This window comes from Pan paniscus, chromosome 5, assembly GCF_029289425.2.
Source record: "Pan paniscus chromosome 5, NHGRI_mPanPan1-v2.0_pri, whole genome shotgun sequence".
NCBI lineage: Eukaryota > Metazoa > Chordata > Mammalia > Primates > Hominidae > Pan > Pan paniscus.
Window position 1 is genome coordinate 55739323 of NC_073254.2, and position 15253 is coordinate 55754575.

The following is a 15253-nucleotide window of genomic DNA, read 5'->3' on the forward strand; positions in this document are numbered from 1 at the left end:
GAAATAAAGATGTTCTTTGAAACCAATGAGAACAAAGACACAACATACCAGAATCTCTGGGACACATTCAAAGCAGTGTGTAGAGGGAAATTTATAACACTAAATGCCCACAAGAGAAAGCAGGAAAGATCTAAAATTGACACCCTAACATAACAATTAAAAGAACTAGAGAAGCAAAAGCAAACACATTGAAAAGCCAGCAGAAGTCAAGAAATAACTAAGATCAGAGCAGAACTGAAGGAGATAGAGACACAAAAAACCCTTCAGAAAATCAATGAATCCAGGAGCAGGTTTTTTGAAAAGATCAACAAAATTGATAGACTGCTAGCAAGACTAATAAACAAGAAAAGAGAGAAGAATCAAATAGACACAATAAAAAATGATAAAAGGGATATCACCACCGATCCCACAGAAATACAAACTACCATCAGAGAATACTATAAACACCTCTACGCAAATAAACTAGAAAATCTAGAAGAAACGGATAAATTCCTGGACTCATACACTGCCCCAAGACTAAACCAGGAAGAAGTTGAATCTCTGAATAGACCAATAATAGATTCTGAAATTGAGGCAATAATTAATAGCCTACCAACCAAAAGAAGTCCAGGACCAGACGGATTCACAGCCAAATTCTACAAGAGGTACAAAGAGGAGCTGGTACCATTCCTTGTGAAACTATTCCAATCAATGGAAAAAGAGGGAATCCTCCCTAATTCATTTTATGAGGCCAACATCATCCTGATACCAAAGCCTGGCAGAGACACAACGAAAAAAGAAAATTTAAGACCAATATCCCTGATGAACATCAATGCAAAAATCCTCAATAAAATACTAGTAAACCAAATCCAGCAGCACATCAAAAAACTTATCCACCATGATCAAGCTGGCTTCATCCCTGGGATGCAAGGCTTGTTCAACATACACAAATCAATAAACATAATCCATCATATAAACAGAACCAAAGACAAAAACCACATGATTATCTCAATAGATGCAGAAAAGGCCTTCGACAAAATTCAACAGCCCTTCATGCTAAAAACTCTCAATAAACTAGGTATTGATGGGACGCATCTCAAAATAATAAGAGCTATTTATGACAAACCCACAGCCAATATCATACTGAATGGGCAAAAACTGGAAGCATTCCCTTTGAAAATTGGCACAAGACAGGGATGCCCTCCCTCTCTCACCACTCCTTTTCAACATAGTGTTGGAAGTTCTGGCCAGGGCAATTAGGCAGGAGAAGAAAATAAAGGGTATTCAGTTAGGAAAAGAGGAAGTCAAATTGTCTCTGTTTGCAGATGACATGAGTGTATATTTAGAAAACCCCATCGTCTCAGCCCAAAATCACCTTAAGCTGATAAGCAACTTCAGCAAAGTCTCAGGATACAAAATCAATTTGCAAAAATCACAAGCATTCTTATACACCAATAACAGACAGAGAGCCAAATCATGAGTGAACTCCCATTCACAATTGCTTCAAAGAGAATAAAATACCTAGGAATCCAACTTACAAGGGATGTGAAGTCTTCAAGGAGAACTACAAACCACTGCTCAACGAAATAAAAGAGGATATAAACAAATGGAAGAACATTCCATGCTCATGGATAGGAAGGATCAATATTGTGAAAATGGTCATACTGCCCAAGGTAATTTATAAATTCAGTACCATCCCCATCAAGCTACCAATGACTTTCTTCACAGAATTGGAAAAAACTACTTTAAAGTTCATATGGGACCAAAAAAGAGCCCGCATTGCCAAGACAATCCTAAGCCTAAAGAACAAAGTTGGAGGCATCACGCTACCTGACTTCAAACTATGCCACAAGGCTACGGTAACCAAAACAGCATGGTACGGGTACCAAAACAGAGATACAGATCAATGGAACAGAATAGAGCTCTCGGAAATAATACCACACATCTACACCCATCTGATCTTTGACAAACCTGACAAAAACAAGAAATGGGGAAAGGATTCCCTATTTAATAAATGGTGCTGGGAAAACTGGCTAGCCATATGTAGAAAGCTGAAACTGGATTCCTTTCTTACACCTTATACAAAAATTAATTCAAGATGGATTAAAGACTTAAATGTTAGACCTAAAACCATAAAAACCCTGGAAGAAAACCTAGGCAATACCATTCAGGACATAGGTATGGGCAAGGACTTCATGACTAAAACACCAAAAGCAATGGCAACAAAAGCCAGAATTGACAAATGAGATCTAATTAAACTAAAGAGCTTCTGCACAGTAAAAGAAACTACCATCAGAGTGAACAGGCAACCTACAGAATGTGAGAAAATTTTTGCAATCTATCCATCTGACGAAGGGCTAATATCCAGAATCTATAAGAACTTAAACAAATTTACAAGAAAAAATCAAACAATCCCATCAAAAAGTGGGCAAAGGATATGAACAGACATTTCTCAAAAGAAGACATTTATGCAGCCAACAGACACGAAAAAATGCTCATCACCACTGGCCATCGGAGAAATGCAAATCAAAACCACAATGAGATACCATCTCACACCTGTTACAATGGCAATCATTAAAAAGTCAGGAAACAGTAGGTGCTGGAGAGGATGTGGAGAAATAGGAATGCTTTTACACTATTGGTGGGACTATAAACTAGTTCAACCATTGTGGAAGACAGTGTGGCGATTCCTCAAGGATCTAGAACTAGAAATACCATTTGACCCAGCCATCCCATTACTGGGCATATACCCAAAGGACTATAAATCATGCTGCTATGAAGACACATGCACACGTATGTTTATTGCGGCACTATTCACAATAGCAAAGACTTTGAACCAACCCAAATGTCCATCAATGGTAGACTGGATTAAGAAAATGTGGCACATATATACCATGGAATACTATGCAGCCATTAAAAAGGGTGAGTTCATGTCCTCTGTAGGGACATGGATGAAGCTGGAAACCATCATTCTCAGCAAACTATTGCAAGGACAGAAAACCAAACACCGCATGTTCTCACTCACAGGTGGGAATTGAACAATGAGAACACCTGGACACAGGGTGGGGAACATCATATACTGGGGCCTGTTGTGGGGTGAGGGGGAGTGGGGAGGGATGGCATTAGGAGATATACCTAATGTAAATGATGAGTTAGTGGGTGCAGCACACCAACATGGCGCATGTATACATATATAACAAACCTGCAGGTTGTGCACATGTACCCTAGAACTTAAAGTACAATAATAAAAAGAAAGAAAGAAAGAAACTAGAGTTCAAGATTCCCACCGATTCCCACCTCATTCTGAGAGCCCGCACCCCTGGGACTCTGAGCCCAGAAGATTCCAGGAAAGTCTATACCTGAGGTTCCAGAAGCCTCACCTTCCTGGATCCTAGGGATCAGTTTCTGGGGCAGGTTGGGGATGACGGGAAGCCCTCTGATTGTGAGCCCTCCCTGGGCTGGGGGTCCAGACTGGGTAGAGCAGCCACACCTGCCTGAATTTCCGAGGAAAGGGGCAGAAACAGCTGCCAGTGCTGCTCTCGCGATAGGCTTAATGAACCCCTGCAGTCGGTTGGGGATGGTGGGTCCCATACTGCCTAACTTCCCTAATTGGGTAGCTTCACTTTTAGAACCCCAGGTCCTTCCCTGGCAGGCCCAGGTGGCACGTCCTGTGTGGGGTGGGCCCTCACCCTGGATCCCCCGCGTGCCTTGGCCCCTTGCTGGGCCTGTGACTGCCCAGCTGGATGGAGCCATGGCCGCTGCGTTCCTGCTGCTGCTACTGCTGTGGCCACAGGGCCGCATCTCAGGGAGGGGAGAAGGGGCTGCCTTGTGGAGGAGGGAGTGGGTACACAAGCAGGAGCTCTAGATCTTTATCAGAAACCACCCTTCTTGCTTTTCTGGCCCAATTGTCTTGTTTAGTTTTTTGTGGGTTCAGTGAGGAAGAGGTTGGGGCTGACTTCGTAGCTCTTTACCAGAGACCACTGGGCATGGTGGGGGTTGGCAAAACTCACTCCCTACTGCCTGTGAAAGGGGTGGGAGGTGTAGGCACACATGAACACAGTGCCCTGGAGACCCATCCCAAAGTCACCCAACTCTGCACCTCCCAGGGTCAGAGAGTTTCCTCCCTCTGCCACAGCCAAAAGGGGTCTCTCCTGTGCTAAGAAATTCTGGGCTCATCCACCATGCAATGGAGTTGGATCATTCTGCTTAGTTTGCAAAGAACAGAGTGATGCTCAGAGAGGGTGCTGCCTCACGCAGAGCCTCAGCTCTAGTGGCTGCTGGCAACTGGACAGATGTCCTGGGTTCTGGGCCCTTGACTATCACAGCTCTGGGTTCCACTGGAGGACCTGGGAGCCCCCAGCGTGTGGGAAAATGCAGCATACATTGAGCACGCACTGTGTGCAAAGCACTGACCTGGGGCAGAATTCTCACAGCAACCTGTGAGGGATGTGGTGCTATTCTCACTTGACTGATGCAAAGACAGAGATTTTAGGTGCCCCGATCACACCGTTAAGTGGTAGAAACAAGGTTTTGACCCGTGTTTATTTTGACCCAAAATGTGTGCTCTCTATTCTGTACTATGGGGGAGAGTCTTTTTATGTGTGGTTTTGTGGGAGACTCTGGGGCAAAATTATCAGAAGAGTCAGCTGAGCTTAGGGCAGGCAGAGGGGTGGAGGGAGCCCACGGCAGCTTTCTCCCTCTCTCTGTCCCCTGAGTCACCTTGCACACCCCAGTTCTGCTCTCTCTCTACCAGACTGTGGATTATGAAGGCTTGGACCACATCTTACTCCTCAGCATAGAGAGAAAGATATTGCAGGTGGAAAGTGAATAATTGTAGAATCCTGTGGTTCATACTCCATTGGGAGTTTGTTTACATGTACATTTGGACAGGCTTGATCTACGGGTTTTATGTAACTAGAATACTTTAAAACTAAACACCAGCTAGAATGAACTAAGGTAGGTTATTATTTAAAGAGGACTGCAGTGAACCTATTTGTGAGATAAATAACTATTAATCATTTTTTCAAACACTGGATTTTCTTATCTACCTAATTAGTTGGGCACTGAAATTTCAGAACTTAATGACCTGTGTTAGTGTCTCTGCATCTTTCTCACTGGGTTTTTCCCACAAGAATGTCACTCTCCCATCAGACTAGAAAATACCATGAGGAAAGGGGCTGTGTCTGATGGAGCTCCAAGTGTAAGTGCTGCATTTCCTCCATTAGACTGGGGGATCACTGAGGGATATACCTGCCTCCTCCATCAGACTGAAAGCTCCCTGAGAGGGGGGCCTCTGTCTCCCCCCTAATACTGGGAGCTAGCTGTTTTCAGGGCCCATTTACCTCCCTTCAGACTGGGGCAAGCTCCCTGAAGGCAGGGCTGTATTTCCCCCTCAATCTGTGGGTTCTGTGACAGCAGGACAATATCCACCCTACCCTTCACCATGATCTTCAACTTTCATGATGTCTTCTTCCTCTCCTCTTGCCAGACCTTATTCAACAAGTCTTGTCTCCACAGGCCCCTCTGCTGGGAGCACATACAAAAAAGTGAGGCTCCTTGAAGGGGGGACTCTGTCTGTGCAGTGCTCCTGTAAGGGCTACAAAAACTGCGTGGAGGGCAAGGTTTGGTGCAAAATCAGGAAGAAGAAGTGTGAGCCTGGTTTCACCCAAGTCTGGGTGAAAGGGCCCCGCTACTTGCTGCAGGACGATGCCCAGGCCAAGGTGGTCAACATCACCATGGTGGCCCTCAAGCTCCAGGACTCGGGCTGATACTGGTGCATGCGCAACACCTCCGGGACCCTGTACCCCTTGATGGGCTTCCAGCTGGATGTGTCTCCAGGTGAGCGGGCTGCAGGGGCTCTGGGACGGGTGGAGGGAGTCCTCCCTGCCCCACACTCCACTAACATCAGAGATAATAAGGATAATAATCCATCAATGGTCATGTTGCCCTGTAGTGTTTTCAAAGTGCCTTTATGGCACTATTCATGGCACTATTGTCACCATTTTACAGATGAAGATAATGAGACCTGAAAACCCAGTGTGACTCTGAGCTTGTCCGGGGTCCCAGAGCTACCAGGTGGCTGAGATAAGGTTCAAACTTGGCACTGTCTGTGCTGTGTTTTATTCACTCATTGCTTCAACATAATTCATTGAGCCCCTATTATGTGGCAGGCACTATTCTAGGCTCTAAGGAGACAGTAGTGAGCAAAAACAGACACAATCTTGCTCTATAATAATTGCAAATGAGAAATTTTTGTAAGAAAAAAAAACACTTGTAAAAAGGAAAGTTAACTCAGTAATGCGGGAGCTGTGGAAATACTGAGGATCAGAAAACACTTCCCTGAGCAGATGACACCAAGCAGACCCCTGAATGGTGAGCATTCTCCAGCTCTGTTGAAATCTGGGTGCTTTGAAGGGCACTTTGTGGCAAGGGCTGCATGTGCAAAGGTCCTGAGGTCAGAAGGAGCTTGGCTTGTATAAGAAAGACTTATTTGGCTAGGCACAGTGGCTCACGCCTGTAATCCCAGCATTTTTGGGAGGCTGAGGCAGGTGGATCACCTGAGGTCCAAAGTTTGAGACCAGCCTGGCCAACATGGTTGAAACCCTGTCTCTACTAAAAATACAAAAGTTAGCTGAGTGTGGTGGCATGTACTTGTAATCCCAGATACTCGGGAGGCTGAGGCAGGAGAATTGCTTGAACCTGGGAGGCAGAGTTTGCAGTGAGCCAAGATTGCGCCATTGCACTCCAACCTGGGCAGCAGAGTGAGACCCTGTCTCAAAAAAAAAAAAAAAAGCAAAGAAAAAAACTGCTTATTTAGTAACTCCATATTGAGTGCAGGACAGTGATTGATGAGGCTGGGGAGTCAAGCAGCCCTGAAGCCTATGAGATGAAGTTTGGGTGATTCTAAGTACAAGAGGAAGCTACTGGAGAGCTAAGAGAGGTGTGTCACAGCTTATTTTTAAGTATGTAGTGGCCACTTGTCGAGGATGGTCTAGGGAGGGTATGAGCATGGGCAGGGAGGCCATTGTGAGCACAGTGGACAGAGTTGCTTCCCAGCCTGGAGGGCGAGGCAACCTTTGTAAAACACCAGTACTAGCCCTCCCAACATTTACAGGTGGAAAGCTGGTGCAGGAAAATATCAGCCAATACATGTGCCGTAGTAGGGGACAGTCCCAGGACAGCGGCCTGGGAGCCTCGATACTTCATCCAAGATGATCGCTTCTATGGCGTCTTCACCGTCACCATGACTGAGCTCAGAGTAGAGGCCTTGGGATTCTATGGGTGTGGAATCTCTAAATCCCCTGAGATCTCTATTGTCAGAATCATCTGCCTGGTGGTATCTCAAGGTGAGTTCTGTCCCTTCGTATTTGTGGGTCTCAGAATTCCTGAATCACAAGGTGTTAAAGCTGGAGAGGATCCTAGAAATCTTCTCCTTCCACCTTCTCATCACTGAAAACTGGGGACATGGAGAAGAAAAGCCCCTGGCCTAAGGTCACCTGCTGCTGAAGGGCAGAGCCAGCCCCAGAATGCAGGCCTGCTGGCTTTTGGTTCTTCCTTCCACATCGTACGTATCGCCCTTAACATTTTTGCTGCTACTAACAGGACTCCTCCATTTATTTGGAATGAGTTTAAAGCTTCCCCATGCTTGAGCACAAAGGGCTTAATGGTCCATTCCAGACATCCCTACCCTTGACTCTAACTGCCAGCGTCTTCTCAAAGGGCTGTAGTCAAGAAAGATCACTGAGTAATGGGGTGGGGGGGATAAATGTGACACAGGAGATAGCTAAACAATGAGGCTGACATGAGACTTAGGGGGTGAGGCTGGGAGGTGTAGTAGCCAGGGGCTCAGGGGACCTAGGTCCTCTCCCTGGACCTGCCCTTATCAGTTGAGAGTCATTAAGCTTCAAAATGAGAAGCTAGGTGTCACCACTAATCCTAAGGCCCCTGGGCATTCCCCCTGAAATTAGAGTTGCCAAGCTCTCCTGCCTTTTTCTGTGATGGTCAGAAACAGTGGTGCTTTTTCCCTGCTGCTGAGTGTGCCCAGCCACTTGGTCAAATGGGCATCTGGAGGACCCCAATAAGCTTCTCTTTCTTCACTGCCCAAGCTTTGGCTCACTGCCCATTCCCTGGAGGGCACAGGGCTAAGCTAGGCCCTGGATGGGGACTCAAAAGCCTTGAGATCCCATCCAGAGCTGGAGGAGCCCACAGTTGGGCCAGAGAAACAGCATGTGACAAAGGGTTATGACGTAAGGTGGTAGGTGGCATTAGAGAAATATGGTGGATGGAAGAATAATGAAAGACAGAAAGGAGGGAGAAGGTTTAAATTCCTAGCACCAGGAGAATTCTAAGCCTGAGGAAAACAAGGTATATATGGAATACATTAATAAAAGATAACTTATAAGGCAATATGCCACAGGCATAGGTGAATGCAAGGTAGAATGAATGATATAAGGTAAAATAATCAAGGATTTATTCTTGAAGTTGGGGGCATATGGATTGGTGAAGAATAGCAGGCAAGTGCAGTTCCAATAAAGTGAATAGCCTGAATATTTCTTTTTTCTTCCTTCTTTCTGCCTTTCCTCCCTCCCTCCTTTCCTCCTTTCCTTCTTCCTGACTCTAACCTAGGCTGATCACACAGTATTCTTAGGTTATAGCAAAAGAAAACCCTGCTTCTTGGCCATGTCCATTTCCTTCCTTAGCTCCATTTACCCTAACACCTACCCATTCACCCACTCATCCATCTTTTCATCTACTTATTCTTCCTACATCCTATCCATTCCTCCACTCATCCATCTATTTATCCACCTACCCATCCACTCACTTCCAAATAGTTTATCCATTAAATCACCCACTTATCCATCCATCCATTCATCCAATGTTCTTTTCACAGGTCTCTTAGGTACCCCTGCCTCCAATGTTAATCCTACCCATAACATGCCTCAGATTCCCACAGTTCTTCCTACCACCACTAAGGCCCTGAGCCCACTGTATACCAGCCCAAGAACCGTGACCCAGCCTCCACCCAAGTCAACTGCTGATATCTCCACTCCTGGCCCACAGTCAACAATAAAAATGTGACAAATGTCATCAACTATGATTTCCCAGCCTCTGAGCCCCGGGTTTGGACACCAAGCTCTTTGTTCCCCAGTCCGTGTGCTGAGAGGATGTGGGAGTGAGGGAAAGTGGAGGGTGGGGCAGGAGCAGACTTGAGTCACATTAGTCTGGGTAGAAATGTCCAGGGGAAGAAGGAGGTGGTGATGGAGAATAGGGTAGGCTCTCAGCCAGGCTGTCATTCTCCCTAGTTCACCTTCCTTGTTTTCTTGCAACCTGAGTATTAGGGAGAGGGAAATGGCATCCTCCCCAAATTCCAATGGAGCTCATCCAACCCCAGGGGCCTGATGAGTAGTGGGAAGGCACTCTGAGTGAGGGACCCTGGATCTAGTATCTACCTGACTAACTGACTGTGACTTTGGGTGAGTCAGGAACCCTCTCTGGCTTTAGCTTCCTTGTCAATTCAGTAGGCATGCTAGAAACCCAGAGCTGGAAGACATTGTTCACCTAACAGCTCTCAGCAGGAGCCACATGTTAGGGCTAAATGCAGTATTGGTTTTTGCCTTGTTTGTTTAGTTTAAAAAAAAAAAATACTGATGTGTGTGTTCTCATACACAGACCAATAGAATCAGAATTTCTGGAAATGAAGCCCATATCAGTATTTTTTTATAAATACTTCAGAAAGAAACTCAGAGAGGAAAGGACAAACAGGCTGAGGAATGAGAAAGAATAAAATTCTTTCTTTTGAAATAAAAGAAAAATTTAATGCGATTTTTTTCCCTTTAAGAAGAAAATCTGCTTTAATTAAATGGAAACTATGATCCAAGCTACTTAAGTATAAAAGCACATTGTACTATAAAATGTTTAATCTGTATTAATAAGAAGCTAAATTTATAACAAGGAGCTGAATGCTTTTTAGTTGACTATATTGAGGCAAAAGTCTATAAAACAGCATTTCCTACGATGGTGGAATGTTCTCTCTCCCTGTCCAACATGGGTAGCCACTAGCCATGCGTGGTAATTGAGCATCCGACCTGAGACAAATGAGAGTGAAGGACTGAATTTCTATTTATCATTTAATTTTTGTTAATTTAAATGTAAATAGCCACCTTGACAAAATTTTGGGAGTGTTTTAAGGCAAGATTAGGACTTATTGAGAAGTTTGATTTAAGGTAGGTCTTTCAAAGCAGGGGCTGGCCTATGATTAAGTAAGGATCACGATCAAACAGTCCTGGATTGGTAGAAACAATAGGATGAGGATTTTGAAGTGGGGATTCAAAGAATCTTATGTTGCCAACTACCTCTTAAGGCTTTCCATGAAAGAGTTGAATCTTTCAGGAATTTCCTATAATGAACAAGCAAACCATTTTCCCAGACAAGAAAATTCCCAGTAAAGTAGTATTCACAAAGGCAGAGGAATAGCAAAGTCATGTTAATGTAGACAGCAAGGTGTGATTTCAGTTCTCAGTGTCAAGACTGAATGTGGATATGGACGGTTTCTATTCCCAATAAAAAAATTATTTTTCTAACAAAATACATTGTGGACAAAAGCAACATAGGGGAACAGCTCCATGATATTGCCTTGACAACCTTGCATATGTCACATAGGTCACACTGGCAGACACATGAACTACAGCTAATTTGAAGCATGGCAGAATGCCTGCAACCCTCCTAGAACATAAAAGGATGGAGGCTTGTGAGAACCATGGCCCAGTAACTTCTCTGTCTCCCCTGAAAGACAGTTCCTCATGCCCTCCTGAGTTCTGATGAGGCCAGAGGCTCTGTCCCATACCTCAGAATAGGACTGCAGGTTATGAAACCACTTATCTGCCTCTAGAGTGGATTCCTCAGCAGTGGAATGTCCCACAACTCATATTGCAGTTGTCTGGCCCCTTTTGTTTTGGGGTGTGGGACAAGAGCCATGAGGAGCTGGCACCTTTGCCTAATCTTTCCCTTGTTGTCTGTGTAAATAATAAATTGACTGAACGTAAAAGTGGATCATTGCTGACATTGTGCCACTGCACTCCAGCCTGGCAACAGAGCAAGACTCCTTGAAAAAAAAAAAAACAGTGGTTAATTGCATTATTAGCAGTCAAATCAGTCAGGACTTGGCTTTGGCACAGCCTTGTCTCACATGAGCTTAACAAGTGACAAATGACAGACTGAGACAAGATATTTGCAATTTCTAACATAGCATAATATCTAGGTTTTTTTCCAAGATGGCTGCCTGGAAGCATTTTAATCACACCTCATCCACTTAGAAGAACCAAATAGTGTGTAGACAATCACACTTTGAATACATTATCCAAGAGGGAACTTGAGAGTTCAACAGAAAAGCAAAAGAAAAGTCCAAAATCAAGGAAATAGAAAGAAAACAGGAAGCTTGTGTAGTTGGGACCAGCTGGGAACCAGAAGAGACCCTCCCAAATGGGAGAGAGTGAGTGAGAGTCTTTCTGTGATCCACTTTCCCACTGGGGAATCATACAGTCCAGGACATGGGAGTGCAACTTGACTCTCCAATCCCTGAATCTAACTTACGGAGCAGCTGGGAGACTGTGAGAAGAAATTTCCCTATGGAGGTAGCATGCCCTGGGTTTCCCACCCTTCCTGAGACCTAAGAAACTGCCATTCTTGATCCTTGCTCTTAAAAAATTGTGTGTGGTCCTAGGAACCAGTGATGGCAGTCTTAGGCATTAGGGAAACTCAGGCTGCAACTTGCAGAACCAGGGCTTCAGTGAGGAATAGGTTCCCACAACCAGGACTAAGAAGTAAGCATAGTGTGGACTTCAGCTTCAATGCTGGAACAGGGTACACCTCCTCCCCAAAACCTGAGCAGGATGAGATTTGCCTCAGTGACTTGGTTGAGCTGGGCAGGGGTTCCTATAGCCCAGGGCTAAGTTACAGGCCAGATGCAAACTGCCTGGCCTGACTGAACACTGGGTTTACTATGACAGCCAGGATATGGGAGGGAGCCCCACCACGACGGGGGCATAAGAGGAATGCAAATCCTCAACCAGTTGCCAAATCTGTGGCTACTGGGAACACCCCCACACTCCCTGTAGCAGGACCTCAGTGCAACAATGGTTGCCCCTCACTCAAGCATTTTGCCAGGGGCCTGAGTACTGCTCCATCCCCCTGTAGCAGCTGGTGCGTGCACTAGCCATTGGAGGGTCTGAGCATCGGCTTTCCTGGCCGAGTTGTGCCCAGCTTCATCCTACCTCCCACCCCAAGACAGAGTGCAGAATCTAGGCTCCGAGGGGTTTCACAACCCAATCCACCACCTGGGACACCCACACACTTCCCCCTATGCAGGACAGAAGTCAGGCAAAAACACCCTACCACTCCCACCTCAGCTGGCTTCTACCTTCAAGCTCCACCTACTGACCTGAAGGCCGGTCCACACAGCCCATTGCAACCACTGCCAACACAAAAACACAGCACTCAGGACCCAGAAGAAGAACTCGCCACTACTGCTATTGCCATCACCCATGCCACTTTGGCTGTCCAGGAGTTGAGAGCCCACTCACCTGCCAAGTACACCACTACTGCAACTGACCTTAGAAAAAGCCACCCCAGATGCCCAAGAATCAGCCTGCCTGGGCCTATCAATACAAGTGCCAGTGTACGCTGCCCTAGGTCACAAGAATAGACATGCTTAGCCCACCACTGCTACTACTGAAACCTAAAGGCCCATCTGGCATTTCAGTCCCCAGCACAACTTCACCATAGTCTCCACCAATAACTACATCCAAACACACCAAGGAAACCATAGATACTACTAACACTATTTATAGCCAAATAACTCATACAGAGTCTTCACCACTGCACACATCCAGAAGCAAAACAAGATTATAGTCACATCTTCAAGAAAAAAGCCTCCCCCTCCCCTCATGAGAGTAAATTCAAACACAGAAGAAATGACTATTACACCAGATGTGCAGAAATTAATGTAAAGAAATGTGGCAGGCCAATTCTCCCTGACAATCACATAGACAGACCTGCATAGCACTCCAGTTACACAGACAGATTTCCACAGCACTGCCTTAACATTGAGCAAATAGTTAAACCTAAGGAAATCAGTGCCCAGACATCAAAGCTAGGAATGAAACATATGGTCAGTAGGACCTTACCTGGGCTTCTCCTTAACCTGGAGCAAGCCAAATAGTAGAGGCAGTCTTACATTCCTAGTGCCAGGGCCCAACTTGGGTTGACAAAATCTGAGATGACCCAAGGTAACAGGGGCAGCTGTTTGAATAGATTCATTGCAGAGTCTAAAGAAAATCTCTGGACTAAGCTATAAAGGAGATAAGATAGAAATAATCACTCCGGTACCTCAGTAGACAGGCCTTGAAGGTACTGGGGCTCTCAAAGTTTAATCGGACTTAACAAGCCTTTTTTTTTTTTTTTTTTGCCTCCGACCTTCTAGTTGAAACAAAATTAGTTACCAATAGACAGGTGAATGCTATACTGCACATAGGCACATAACCCAACCTACGTAAGCACTAAGAAAATTGTAAAATGTTGAGTTGGTGTGGTGGAATTATCTCTGGCCTTCTCCCTGTATCCAGTTACAGCAATAAATTCCCTTCTTTCCTAGTTTGCCTGCTTCTCATTATTGGGCCTTGAGAAAAAGCAGCTGGACCTGGCCTGGTTCCAGGAACAGAAACAGGAAACATTAAAAAGCAAGGTAATATGACACCCTGAAAGGAACGCAATAATTCTTCAGCAATAAATCCTAACCAAAAAGAAATCCTTCAAATCTCAGATAAAGAATTCAAAATATTGATTTTGATTCAGAGACAAGATGACGGATAGGAGACAGGGCTAATGTGCAGCTCCCTCTTAGACAGACAGAACAGCGTGTGGAGACTCACACCATGATCTTTTGCTCCAAGAACCACTGCAGAAACATATCAGGAAAACCAAAAGAATCCACAGATTCTTTGAAAGAAGCAGCATGCCACTGCAAATTCCATGAGACAGGCAAAAAAACTGTGAGTTCCCAAAGTGTGAGGGGGGGAAAACCTGCCTCCAAACACATATTTCACCAGGGAATCTGAAAATCCATATCATGGGAGAAGGATTTAACCTTACCTGGAGCTAAAATGGATTTAAGAAGTTGCATGACACATAAAACTAGAAGAAGCAGCAGGAAGTGCCTTCCTTGCAGACACTCCCAGTCTCCAGCTCAAGCCCAGGGAAGCCACCCTTGACTATATCTCACACAGGCCCTCAGGGAAGGCATCCAGCAGAATTAGGGAGGGGTCACAGGGTGAAAGAAGCTCCCAACTGAAATTAGTAGTAATTTCAACTGGGCACAAATTTTCTTGAGCAGAATCCAGGGAATGAATGGGAACTGCTGCAGATATGAGCACAGGAGCTGCTGCCAACAGTGTGGGCAGATGGGGAGGGTTGAAGCCTGAAAGCCATGCTTGCTTTCTCAGTGGGGAAGCTAATGGCTTGGGGCAAATTCTGAATGGGGCACTGAGGGGGCAAGACTGGCCTTGCCAACTGCATGGGAGCTGGATGAGGCCTCTCGCTACCAGCTATCCCCCACTTCCCTGATGAACTATAAGACACAGCAGAAGTAGTCAAAATCCCCTCTGGAACATAATCCCATTGGCCTGAGAATCACCCCACCATCCTTCACAGTGACTATGGCAAGCTCTGCCTAAGGAGAGTCTGAACCCAGACCCACTTAACTCTGCCACCCACCTGAAGGTATTTCTCTATGTTCTCTGGTAGCTGACTAAAAAGAAACTCTTGGGAGCTTTATGGCCCCACCCAACACCTGAGAAACCAAAATACTTATCTTGCCCAACTCAGGACATACTTGGATCCCCCTACTATTACCACAGATGGTGCTCTCTTGAAAGCCCAACCTCTTGTTTGGAGGCCAACCAACACAAGCCATCACAGCAACTCATGACAGAACAACCCTGATCCCAAGAAAGAGAAGACAACAGCAATTCCACTGCTTGCAATATCCTGGCTAGCCAAAGGTCCTGAGTGTGTCCACGTGATATGGTTTTGCTGTGTCCCCACCCAAATCTCATCTTGAATTGTAGCTCTCATAATTCCCATGTCTCATGGGAGGGACTCAGTGGCAGGTAATTGAATTATGGTGGCAGGTCTTTCCCGTGCTGTTCTCATGATAGTGAATAACTGTCATGAGATCTGATGGTTTTATAAGGGGGAGTTTCCCTGCGCAAGTTCTCTCTCT